Genomic DNA, 7,266 nt, shown 5'->3' with positions numbered 1-7,266 from the left:
TTTACTGTACAACGCAGGGAATTATATTCAATATATTGTAATAATATACAAAAGAAAATAATCTGAAAAAATGTTTTCATGCAAAGGACATTTTTGGAAGCATAAATTCCAAACATATAAAAAATTTTGATATAATAATGCATGTAATCGGGGGAGCCTGGTGGCCTGCCTTCTATGGGGTCACACAGAGTCAGACACGACTGAAGCGATTTAGCAGCAGCAGCAATAATGCACTGATAAAGCATTAACTACTCAGACTCCATGCCTAACTACTCAGGTCTAACTACCATGATTTTAAAGTACTTATAGGTTTAATGATACTTGGAGAAACTTGCAATAACTGAAATGTGATGCAGAAAACCAGTAATTTCTACTGGGGACAAAGCCATGGATAATGCTAATATTACTATGGCAATTTTCTCACATTAATAATCGAAGGCTATGATTTTAGTATAACATAAAAGTGAAATAGTGAAACAAAACGTAATGTAAAAAGGTGAAATAACAGAAAAAATGATGAAATGCTTCTCCCATAAGAGTTTACAGACCCTTTGAATTCCACCCCAGTTGGGCACTTCCGCTTTAAAATGACGTCTGGCACCACTGTCCTCTTTTCCCGTCCTCCTGCCACTGACCTAATTGTGTCCACAAGGAATCCCCACCCACATCTTAACTAACTCCTCCCCTTCTAAGCCTGCTCTTCCTCTGGCGTGCCTGCCTACTCAAGAAGAGCCAGCCTCCACTCAGTCACCTAAGCTGGATGCCCCACGTCACACCTGCCCCTTCCACCCTCCGTCGTGGACCTGGCCCAACTCTGCAGTAGAACTCAGCTTGGCCGCCCTCTCCGCCCATCTCCACCTTCTGCTTTCTCCTTCATATGACTACAACCGCCACCTCATTGCTAACCTAGACTGGCCTCACCCACCCTTCTTCCAGGGGCGCAGACAGATCCATCTAGAACCTAAGTCTAGTCCTCCGCATTGTGAAACTTCTGCTCATCTTGCTAGCAAGCTCCTGCAACCCTGTGTTCCGATGCCTCTTCATTTATTTTTTCCTTTGGCTGCCCCACTGGGCAGCATGTGGGATCTTATTTCCCGGTGGTCCAGCCCTCACCCCTTGCATTGGAAGTGCAGAGTCTTAACCACTGGACTGCCAGGGAAGTCCCGCCCCCTCAATTATTGAGCTACCAAGGTTACTGAGGTTTAGAGAGGGGCCTCTAGCGCCTCAGCTCAAATCCTTGCTCTCCCTGAGCCACACTTTCAGGTCTTTGAAAAACCCCTCTGCCCTCTGTGTCTCAGGGACCCCAGCTTTAAAGTTTAGCCGCAAGAGCACTTGCCCACAGGGGTGTGCGAATGAGGTGATATACACGTGGAATGTTCAGAGAAGGGCCACGGTGTACTGAAAAGTTCAACAGCCTCTTTCTTATTTCATATTTCCTTCGTGAGGAATGGCCTTTCTCCTGTTCTCTGCTCTGCCAACTGGTCCTTTAACACTCACCTTGGGCATCTCCGTGTCCAGGAACCCTCCACCCCGCCGGGCTGGGTGGGTCTGGGCCGTGGGCTCTAGGGCGCCCCCGCCTGCTCATTTCACCAAAACTCACCACTTGGCAGCGTCCTGCTGGAGAATGCCTAGACCTCCCGGAAAGGACTGTGGCTTCTTCCCTTCTAGCCCAGGAACTTGTCAGAAACAGGCATAGGGTGGCTGTTCAGCCAGGATTTGGAGGCTGAATGGATTAAAGAGCGAATACAAATCAAAGAACAAAGTGTTCAAGAAGAGCCAGCTCTCTTCCATTCTCCTGACAATTTGCTTTTCAAAGTATCGCACAATACACAGGTTTATCTTACTACTTTTCTGAGTGGTCCTGTCTGCGTCCAGCCCTTTCCTGGCCAATTCTTGGGCCGGATAGCATTGAGTTTCTGAAAAAGAAAGGGAAAAACAGTGTGTGTGTGTGGGTGTGCAGGAGGGGGCAGGAAGGAGGCCCTCAGCCTGCTCTCAGGAAATGGGTATCTAGGGACACCAGAGGCTTAACAAAGAGGACTTCAGCAGAAGGAGCAAGAACTAAAGTATATTTTTAAGAACAGAAGAGAAAACCGTGCTGTGTTGAGTCCTGCCTGAGGGCATGGCCAGCATGGCAATGGCCCTGACTGTAGTTAGAGCTGTTCTCATTCCTTTCTTTTCAAGCTGTACAAGAGAATTCATTTCTTGGGAAAAGATTAGACAATACAGAAGGGTATAAAGCAAAACAGCCTTACCCACCTACTCCCAGTCCTACTCTCCATAGGTAACCTCTGCTTCTGAGCAGATTTTGAAATATACACAGGGACACAGGCAGTCACATGTCTTTATGGCTGAAATCATGTTCAAAGAAGAAGAATCGCAGGTCTAGATTTGTTCAGAGAGAGACACTGGATGGAAATAGAGCAATAAACACATACCTTTCCCTGCTAATAGTGGAAGAAAGAAACTATTTGAAATAGAACACATACAAGGAACCCTTTTTATCTAAGAGGGCCTGTGGTGTGGGACCCGAGGGGAAAGCAGGCTTCGGAGGTCGAGTCCAGGTTTTGTTCTTCCTATTGGCTTCTCAGCAGGTGAGAAGTAGGTGGAACGCCCCACATTCAGAGTGGTGAGGAGGGCCTGGTATCTCAGGATGCTCAAAAAAGAGGCCGTCTCACCTGGGCCTGAGATCACTTGGTTGAGAAACACGTGGATTGGAGGTCCAAGAGGGGAGGATGGAAGGCTGGCCAGTGCAGGGCCTGCTGGGAGCAGGAATCTCAGTCCCTGCAACCTTCCCCACCCCCTCTCTTTAAAGCCACCATCACGCTTCCAACTTGGCCTAGCCAAACAAAGGCAACGGGAAACACAACAGCTGTTGGCTTGGGCTTTGGAAAGCTGAAGCAACAGCTGTGCAAGGGGGAAGCCGGGAGTGGGAGGGCAGCCCGGCTGAGCCTAAAATTAAAACCCGGCCTGACAGCCTGACAAAGGCCTCCTGTCGGGTACAGCTAGAGGGGCTGACCTGGTGGCTCCTTGCCAGGTTGTTCTGGGGCCACCGTGGGACAGAGCCCAGACTCCCACCCTCTCCTCCCTCTCCGCCTCCCCAGCACCCGCTTTGGAGGACCAGCCTGCCCTCAGTAAACACCCCTGCAATCTGCAACTTTGCTTCCAGGCCTGTCTCACTGCCACCCCGTTCTGGGATGTGAAGATGGACTGGCTGTAGTACCTTTATTTACAACATCTTCCAGCAACGAAAGCGAACCAGGTACCGGTACTGGTCTGTGGTCTTCAGTTTTCAGACAGGTGGGGATGAGATGAGCCGCCTTTGGCGAGGAAGAGGGTGTGCCACCGTATCCCCCTATTTAAAAAGGAGCCCTCGTCACCGGCTTGCTCTGTGATGCTGTCAGCACCGGGCATGGTGGGCCCTCTACACAGGCGGGCCTCCTGACCTTCCACACCACCCAGAGCTTTCTTTCCTCGCCCTGGCACTGGGATATCATGTTCAGCACCCTTCAACTTGGACTGGTCAGGAGGAAGTTTCTCAGCTTTAAAAGATCATCAAACTCCTAAATGGACACTAAAATGTTCGAGAAGGACATTAAGCACTCATGGGGAGCAGAGAATATACACCAGGAAGAGTAAATTTTTCTAATATTTAATTTTAAAGTTAAAAAAAAAAGTGTTTCTCTTTGGTTTAAATGATTTAAAACAGAGCTTGGCCAGCATCAATGTCTAGAGTCAAAACTTTCTGGTTCAGAAGTGTCACCATTGTTAAGCCTCCTCAGAAGCTCACTGCTGCCCCCACGTGTCTTATCTAAACATCACAACACAATTTTTTTACTCTGCAAATAAATCATGGAAACCCTCCACCAGTCTGTTTTGCTCCCATGAAATAAACAGTACAGAATTAACACTTGTGAGTGAGAGCTGTGCAACCCAGGTGAATTTTCAACAAGTCTTTAGTTTTGGAAGACTTCATTACAGAGTGTTTCTCTCTCTCTCTTTCAATTCATTGTGCCTTTGATAAAGTGATAAATTTAATCCTTAGGGGGAATGGTTATGATTCTATGAATGATGTTAGTCCTACTAATGATACCCCTTCCAGAAAAACCACATGACTTATTCATTGATGTGCATTAGATTTATTTTACAGCCTTCAACAGAAATCTTATATTCAGCACGATTGAAGGTTTGCATCAAGTCTCTTATGTGAGATAACTTCTGATACAAGGCTCAAACAAAACACACAACAAAGTGTAACCTCCCTGGGCTTACCTGGTACCTTTATCTTCAGTGGGGAGATTGGATCCCCATTTTGATGTGGACTAGGCTGCTTTTGTGGGTGGGTATTAAGCACCAATTCTTCCTGTTTCTGGCTTATCTATGTTGTTTATCTGAATGGCTTCTTGCTCCATAGAAACTAGGGTCACAAAGAATATCACGTTGTCATGGGTGGAATTTGGAAAATGCCTTCCATCCTGAATAGATTAAGAGGCTGCTCCCTTATGCAGAAAGGTTGCAATAGTCTCCTCCTCAGCGTGCATGGAGGGGATGGCTATTTGCTCCCAATACTCCTTCCAGAGCCTTCCTATACTGCAGTGGTAGCCTTGTTGTCACTTCTCAAAGTCATCTGCTGAAGCAGCCTCCTGTGGTTCCTGAGTGCTTATTTTTGGATTGTATTGATTGTTCACTGTTCAGTCCAGAAATAACTCTGAGGGAAAGCGCTCAGGTTTTACTTCCTTCAAAACAATCAAACAAGTTTGGTCAAATTCAGTGCCCACATAGGACCCACTGGGGCAGATTCTCTTAGACCCAACCCCATGTCTACTCCCAAAGGAAAGTTGTGAGGGGTGTGGTCTGAATGGGCAGCCAGGATTACTGAAAAAAGGAGCTCTTGATGGAATGTTCATCATGTTTTGTAATTCTGCCAGTCAATGATCCTGTGAACTAAGGTCAAGATCAGCTTTACCACCCCAGAGGGGAAGGCTGAAACTATGGGATACAAACTGAGATACAAGTTTGGTGTTTCTGAGCCTGTTAAATTACTCTGACCAAGTCTACCCTGTATGGCACATATGGAGATATTGAACTCTAAGAGCCACGGTGCCAAGCAATGTCTGCAAAGGCAGCTAAGAACCAGGCAGCAGGGGCTCCAGAATCTCTACAAGGAAGGAGCTCTGAGGTCATTATCTGACTGAATGTGGGTGCCGGAGGGAATGTCCGGAGGTTGCATGTGCACTTAAGCACACTGTTTCAACTGTGTCTTTATCAGAGGTGGCTCCGGGGGCTGTTGATGGCCCTGCCTACTGAACTGCATTGAAAAGAACCAGTTGGTCAGTCCTCCAATTTTTCAAAGAAAAGGTTCTTTCTACGTATAGAGACCTGGTGTGAAGTGTTTAATCATTCTAGGTTGAAGTCTTCAACAGAGCAAGCGATCTGTTGATTGTTTGACAATTTTAGACATTTCAGGGTGGGGGGAGGGCAATGCCACCAAGACTTGAGACTTAGCAGCTCAGCCTGGAGGGGTCCATTTCCCTAAGTGCCCTCAGGAGGGAAGCAGAGGAGGATCTGGAGCTCAAACTGACCTTTAGCCCTGTGCCCTTGCCTTTGTCACTGACCTCTGCTGTGTCCTCCCTCCCTGCCAGCTGGGAGCATGCTGCTTGTATTGCTGTATGTGTGACCATAGAGCAGCAGGGGTGGGTCAGGCTTAGCACAAGTTTTTTTAAGCCACAGGATGAATACAGTAGTATCTCCTTGGATTATTGATTTTTATTTAGAGGTTCGGGAAATGTTATAGTTCTATAAGAGAAATAATGATACAGAGTCTGAATTAGTTAGGACTGAATTCAGCTGGAAGTAGCAGAAAAATCCAAAGTGTCAGTTGCTTAGAGAAAATGGATGTTTCTTTTTTTCTTACATTCAGAAGTTTGATAGGTAGTCAGCTCAGAGCTGGTAAGACCTTCTGCAGGGCAGGGATGCGGGCTCTCTGTTGCTATTTGGCCTTGAGTAGCTTCCATCCTCAAAGGCATCTCATGGTCCAAAATAGCTGCTGGAGAAGGAGCCTTTGAATTTGTATTACAGACGGCAGGAGAAGCAAGTCCTTTAGGGACACTTCCAGAAGTCACATTGATCACTCCCTTTATGTCACATAGCCACAACTATCTGCAAGGGAGATTTGGAGAAGTGATCTTTATTGGAGGCAGATGTGTACCATCTGAAATTTGATAGTCCTTGATTGTATAAGACGGGAAATTGAGATTGGGGGTCATTTTAAGCAGACTCCCCAGTGATGCTGATGCTACTGGTCCACACGGACTGCATTTTGAGTAGCAAGGGACACAGAACTGCATGAGCCGGCCCCTGCCGACCCTACCTTGCCTCCTTTCTCTCCCCATCATCCCCGTGCTTCCTTCTGGTTGGCAGTCTGCTCACAAGTCTTGTCATTAAGATCTCAGTTAAAATAGTTTCTCTGTGACCCAATTTCAATTTGATAGCACTTAATCTGAATTTTTATCATGTATTTATCTGTTTGTATGTTTGGGATTTTTTTGTCTTCCCCCTCTAGAATGTCAGCATCATGGGAGAAGGGAAGATATTTGTCTTCTCAACACTGAATCCCAGGTACTTTCAACAGCACTAAGAACATATCTAGAGAAATAGTACAGATGAACCTAGTTCCAGGGCAAGAATAGAGACACAGATGTGGAGAATGGATGCATAGACACAGGTGGGGGAAGGGGAGGGTGGGATGAATTGAGAGACTAGATTTGACATAAATACACTACCATGTATAAAACAGATACCTAATGGGGACCTGCGGTGTAGCACAGGGAGCTCAGCTCAGTGCTCTATAATGACCTAGATATATGGGATTGGGGGTGGGGTGGTAAGAATGAGGTCCAAAAGGGAGGGGATATACATATATACATATGGTTGATCCACTTTGTTGTACAGCAGAAACTAATACAACATTGTAAAGCGATTATACTCCAATTAAAAAAAAAAGAACATGTGCTCAAATATCTGTGGAATAAATGAAGAATGATGCAGAGTCTCCCTAACTATAATGTTAGTTTTGAGATCATAGGCCTTATCTTATATTTACACTCTCCCCCACAGTACCTAGCAGAGTGTAATATGTACAGTTGGTATTTGATGAATGTTAAGTGGGGTCTCACAAGAGAAGGAATACCTGTCAATTCCTCAGATGGGTCAAAGGTAGAGTAGGGCATGATGACTACACAGAGCCAGGATTTTGGCTCTGGGTGGGGA

Source organism: Bos grunniens, chromosome 10, assembly GCF_055505025.1.
Source record: "Bos grunniens cultivar Pamir isolate PY7600 chromosome 10, Bosgru_T2T1.0, whole genome shotgun sequence".
Lineage (NCBI taxonomy): Eukaryota > Metazoa > Chordata > Mammalia > Artiodactyla > Bovidae > Bos > Bos grunniens.
Note: the sequence above shows the minus strand (reverse complement) of the source record.